Below are 6000 nucleotides of genomic sequence, written 5' to 3'. Positions count from 1 at the left end.
TCTCTGTCTCTCTCTCTCTCTCTCTCTCTCTCTCTCTCTCTGTATCTCTGTCTCTGTGTCTCTCTCTCTCTGTCTCTGTCTCTGTCTCTCTGTGTCTCTCTTTCTCTGTCTCTCTGTGTCTCTCTGTCTCTGTCTCTCTGTGTCTCTCTGTCTCTGTCTCTCTCTCTGTCTCCCTCTCTGTCTTTCTCTGTCTCCGTCTCTCTCTCTGTCTCCCTCTCTGTCTCCCTCTCTGTCTCTCTCTGTCTCTCTCACACACATACACACACAAATGTACTGTAAGAGGTCAGGGAACCTTGTCCATAAGTGGAACTAGCATTTTCTTTGAAGAAAGTATTTTGAAATTGGCTTGTAGTGGAAGAATATTCATGTTGTGAAGGACTCTTTTATTGACATTCTGTTGTCTGTCCTTCAATGGTCTCTAAAATGACCAAAGTAATGATTGATACGGTTATTTCCCCCAAAAAAGGCATACCGTTTGCCATTATCAGTAATGGAAAAAATGTGTGTCACATTCTTGTGCTTTGGTCCGCATAATGGGATCTGATCTAATGATCAGGCTTTTCTTTTGAAAAATGTCAATACATTTCAGCGTTGTTGAATATCAATGACATATCGCGTGACACAAATGTGCAGTGTGGCTACATCTGACCAGACGTCCAGTTTGTGTTAAGCCGTCTCCTCTCAAATGTATGTTCTAACTTTTCTCCTCAGCCACACTACATCCAGGGTCTGCTTGGTTTGTTTGTTGTTTAGTTAGTTCATCTGTCTGCTGCGATGGGCATTAAACATCACATGTGCCTACTGCCATCTGCTTGGTGTCTGCAAGATGCTCAGTGGACTAGTTACGTTATTGCTGTTGCTTTTGTTGTTGCTGTTCTTGTTCTTGTTCTTGTTCTCGTTCTTGTTGTTCCTCCAGCTCCAGTGAACATGTTTCAGTCCACTGTGGTGAACAATTAACTCCACATCTGACTTGAAACTACCTCAACATTGAAGTTTTTTGAGGCCAGAGTTGAATTCACAGAATGTCGAATGCTGATTGCTTGAATTGATTGATTGATTGATTGATTGTGCTTTGAATGACTTATTGTAATCAGGTTCTTAAGGCACAGAACCTGGTTGGACTAGGGTTGCACAATTCCCGTAAGATTGGGAAACTTTCAGATAATGTTATATGGAAAACCCTATGGAAACTTTGGAAATTATCTTTCCCAAACTTTTTTTTTTTTTGCAACCCTAGGTTGGACCGGTGGGGATAATGTTGGTCAGGTTGGTCATAGAGAGATGTTCTCTCTGAGGGTGAGGCCTCTCTCTCTCACCTGTACTGTGGTTTCACCTGAACACAGAGTAGAAAAAATACCCTCATATTATGTCACCGTTGTGTCAGTGGGGACATTTTCATTAGTGTTTACTTGTTTGGTTTTGAATTTAAATGATCTCTGCATTATTTCATGAATAATCAAATCTTTTTTTAATTGGCCTCCGTGGGAGTTTAAATAACATCTCAGAACATAAACAAAACCACGCAACAGACTCCCCAGTTGAAACATCGACACTCAAACCCAACTGCCACTTTATATGATAATAACTGAGATGCTAGCACTGATATACACTGATTAATCCTTGTTATTTGGATTGATTATCTTAGTCTTTGTTCCCCTATTAATAGGCACTTGGCAATATGTACCTTGTTATTGAAAGGCTTGTTTGTGATTTCAGTTGTGTGTGTGTATAATTAATTCATGAGCTGCATATCTGTGAATACAATCAGCAGAGATGTTCGCAGCGTGATGGCAGCCATGAATAAGGCATGACACGGTGGAGTGGAGGCTGCTGCCTGGGACAGATGAGTGGATCTGAACCTAGTCCGTACTGCCCTAGTTGGAGCGAGTTCAGCGTAATGCTGTTTAATGTAGCATATGTAGCTTACGCCGTACGAGCTACACTGACAGCCACCAGGGACTAGACTACCCTGGTCGGGTTAATGCTAGGACAGCCGTGCCTTTTTTTGTACCTACTATAGGCTAAGAGCTGCCTCGGGGGGTTAAATGACCATAGTCTTTAGAAATGGGAAGCTGCTATTTACACACAACGACCACTAGTTGGCACGTCTTGTAAATTAGCCTGCGTCCTACAGAGAAAAACTAGCAAAATAGCTTGTATATATATTTATTATGACGCTGTGACATACCAGCGTCGTGTCCAGGGGGTGTACTTGTACATCAAGCCGTCTCACGCTACGGAAACAGGAGATAAGCTCCTGCCGTCTAAGGGATGTTAGAGGCTACTTACTTGATAAGATATTAATCCATGGCTTCTATATATCTCGCACACACTTGTGGTAGAAGTGTTTCTCTGACTCAGTCACACACTAAGATGAGGGTGACAGAGTGCAGGAGATGAAGTTTAGGATGTGACTCAAAATGATAATTGCCTCCTACAATGATCTGTCAGGTCTGTCAAATGTGGGAAACGAAATGAGATGCGGAGAAACGTCAGATTAGGTGTTCATTAGCCTGTGTTGACACACGGTGAGGGTGGCTGACAGGCGGTTTGTTTAACTCTGTGAAAATAATAATCTGACACGGCCTGATTCAACTTCTGTGGCTTTCATGAGGCTGTCTTACTATGAACACCAGCTATTGTTAATTCATTATCTCTCATCAAATGTTAAGTACAGAAACTATGTTTTCTCTGTTTATCTTAATATTTTATATGACGTTGAATATTTTACTACTTTTTTTTTTAAATAAAAAGTTTAATGAAAGAAAAGCCTCACAATCACAGAGTATGAGGACAGCATTTAACACTAGAACAGCCATGAGTGAGTAAAGAAAAGTGTTATATCTTTGCACTCGATCAAATTTCAGGACCCTCCTTTCATGACTTTTCTTAGATATGTGCGTTCTACCACCCAGTATCCTTACAGTTTCAAAATCACATCAGGATAAGCTAGTATAAAGATATTTTGCAGTTTTTCTGTGTAGGATGCAGGCTAATTTAGCGGCCAACTAGTGGTCGTTGTGTGTAAATAGCAGCTTGAGCATTGTAAAGAGGTGGCTCTTATAGTAGCTAAAACGGGCACGGCTGTTCTAGTGTTAATATTTTTTTGTTAGATGGTGAATATTTTCTCTATTTAATTACTGATTGGCATCAACTACAGTAGTTGTGCTTTCTCTGTAGCCTAATTAGCTAGGCGCTAGTGTGCTTACGACGTGTTTTGAATTGCAACCTTCTTCTCTTCTTCTCTTCTACCTTTTTACTTTGAATCCCCTCAGTGTTGTGAGAGCTGCACGCACCGCCACTTCCATTCCTCTAATCCGAACACGACCCCAGAGAGAGCCGTGTTGTTATTGTTATACAGGGCCAGGCTTCACTGGAGCGGGACGTCATCAGATTGTGTCTTTAACTGTTCCCTCCAGAACGCAGACGTCTGATTGGGCCTTGAGCTTGTGTTGAGCATCCTCTCCTGAGTGATTATGTTTTCATATCTCATTTCTTCTGAAGAGAGAGAGAATACAGATAGGGTGGACTGGGGGACTGTTTAAACCCTGGCTCTTTGAGATTTACATAGAAGAGAGAGAGAGAATACAGGTAGGGTGGACTGGGGACTGTTTAAACACTGACTCTTTGAGATTTACATAGAAGAGAGAGAGAGAATAAAGGTAGGGTGGACTGGGGACTGTTTAAACACTGGTTCTATGAGATTTACATAGAAGAGAGAGAGAGAATAAAGGTAGGGTGGACTGGGGACTGTTTAAACACTGGTTCTATGAGATTTACATAGAAGAGAGAGAGAGAATAAAGGTAGGGTGGACTGGGGACTGTTTAAACACTGGTTCTATGAGATTTACATCAGAGATGCTACGGTCTCTGTACTCAGCTTTGTGGAGGCAGCGGTAGCCTGCTAAAGGAGTGAAGCTAACGCTAACCAGAATGAGAACGATCTCAGAAGAACTCAGCATGTGGACCGATGGTTCTGGAGCCTAACGGCCCATAGCTGGTTTAATGAAGATGTACAGCTGACTAATATTAATCAGCAGCAGTTTGCTGAATCACTCTCTATCACCTCAGCATCGATGGAGTCCCATAAAGCGCTATCAGAGGACCATTAAGCGCTCTATGCGTTTCACTGTGCCAGCAATACCGTCAGCTGCCATGATTGGCGGCCATTTTATTCCCGCCTTTAATGTGTTTGAGGCGGTGCTGAGTCAGTCTGTCAGAGAACATCGTTTCTGAACCTCTCAGTAAGTGTCAAATAAGACAGGATACAATTAGCAGTACAAATAATAAATAAAACAGATAGTGTTCAAGTAGTGAAGTAGCTGTGAGCTTAAGGTTTAGGTAGTCTGTATTCATGGGGTGTGCTTGGGGATGATAGTCAATCTACAGTAGGCTTGTTTATGAGCAAGATCGCCTGGGGGAAGTAGCTGTTGGTTAGCCTCTGAGGTTTGGCCCTGAGGCTCCAGAAGAGGCTTCGTCTTTTTGACGGCATCGGTTCAAACAGGCTGTGGTTGGGGGGGGCTGGGGTCTAACAGGCTGTGGTTGGGGGGGCTGGGGTCTAACAGACTGTGGTTGGGGTGCCTGGGGTCTAACAGACTGTGTTTGGGGGGGCTGGGATCTTTGATGATCCTCCAGGCTTTGCTGACACATCGTTTGTTGTATACATGTGTATCCTGTATGGAGGGAAGCTCGCATCCACTGATGCGCTCGGCTGTCCGCACTACCCCCTGTAGCGCTTGTAGACCCCATGCCAAACTTCTTAAGCCGCCTGAGGTGAAAGAGGCGCTGCTGTTTCACTTCTGTACTACACACTTTTTTTAAAAGACTGCGGTTTCCCTTAATTGGACAGTAACCTCGAATGCACCCCAACTTGTTTTTTTCTTTTGGCAACGGATCAGTATTATCTATCAGGCCACTGGAATACACCTTATCAGAGGGTAGACTATAGTAGAAAAAAAGTGTGAGAGACACAGAGAAGAGAGAGACACAGAGAAGAGAGAGACACAGAGAAGAGAGAGAGAGACAGAAGAGAGAGAGACACAGAGAAGAGAGAGAGACAGAGAAGAGAGAGACACAGAGAAGAGAGAGAGACAGAGAAGAGAGATAGACACAGAGAAGAGAGAGAGACACAGAGAAGAGAGAGAGACACAGAGAAGAGAGAGAAAGACAGAGAAGAGAGAGAGAGACAGAGAAGAGAGAGAGAGACAGAGAAGAGAGAGAGAGACAGAGAAGAGAGAGAGAGAGAGAGAGAGAGAGAGAGAGAGAGAGAGAAGAGAGAGAGACACAGAGAAAGTGCAATAAAAAAGCAAATGCAAAATGGCAATGACATAGGCCTACTTGTATTTGAACACCCTTTGCTATCAAAGTGCCTGCGTGACTCTAAAGATTCCGGGAGAGGAGCCTAACAGAATGTGACGTCAAATAGATTAGGGCGAGAGAAAGAAAGCGGGTGTATCGCGGAGCGTGTTTAAATGCAGGGGGCTGGATCGCCTGTCTGAGCTTGTTCACAGAGCGATGGAATTCACAACCATCTCTCTCTGTTTGTTTGTTTGTTTTCTCATTCTGGCGAGATACGCCTTAAAGATTGGCTCGGTTGCCACCGCCAATCGCTGATGAGCTATCACAGGTGTGCAGAATCGATACAGAGGCAGGCTAGCGTTAGCTTTTTGAGATTGTGTCGCCTCCCAACTCCACTAACCCCCCCTTCCCCCCACCCCATAGCCAATAACAAGCCTCGCTGGCTAATATAGGAGCCTGTCCCTTTCCCCTAGTATCTCTGGGCTGCAGCTGGCATGATGTGCTGTTACAGAGAGACCCCGGGGGTGAGGAGAGGCAGAGGGGGGAGGGAGAGGAGGGAGACAGAGGAGGGAGAGAGAGGAGGGAGACAGAGGAGGGAGAGAGAGGAGGCAGGGAGAGGAGGGAGACAGAGGAGGGAGGCAGAGGAGGGAGAGGAGGAGAGAGAGGAGGGAGACAGAGGAGGAAGAGGAGGGAGAGGAGGAA

General features: G+C 44.4%; 1 protein-coding gene across 4 annotated transcripts in view; it reads left to right on the top strand.

Moving 5' to 3' along the window:
* The window catches only part of dlg2 (discs, large homolog 2), a gene marked incomplete at both ends in the record, with an annotated part of 166343 nt that overhangs the window by 132605 nt on the left and 27738 nt on the right, over positions 1-6000 (top strand). The window lies entirely within an intron of this gene.

The sequence above is a fragment of the Nansenia antarctica genome, assembly GCF_963989245.1.
Source record: "Nansenia antarctica genome assembly, chromosome: 4".
Lineage (NCBI taxonomy): Eukaryota > Metazoa > Chordata > Actinopteri > Argentiniformes > Microstomatidae > Nansenia > Nansenia antarctica.
The sequence above is the reverse complement of the archived record's forward strand: the minus strand, read 5'-3'. Positions and strand labels throughout refer to the sequence as shown.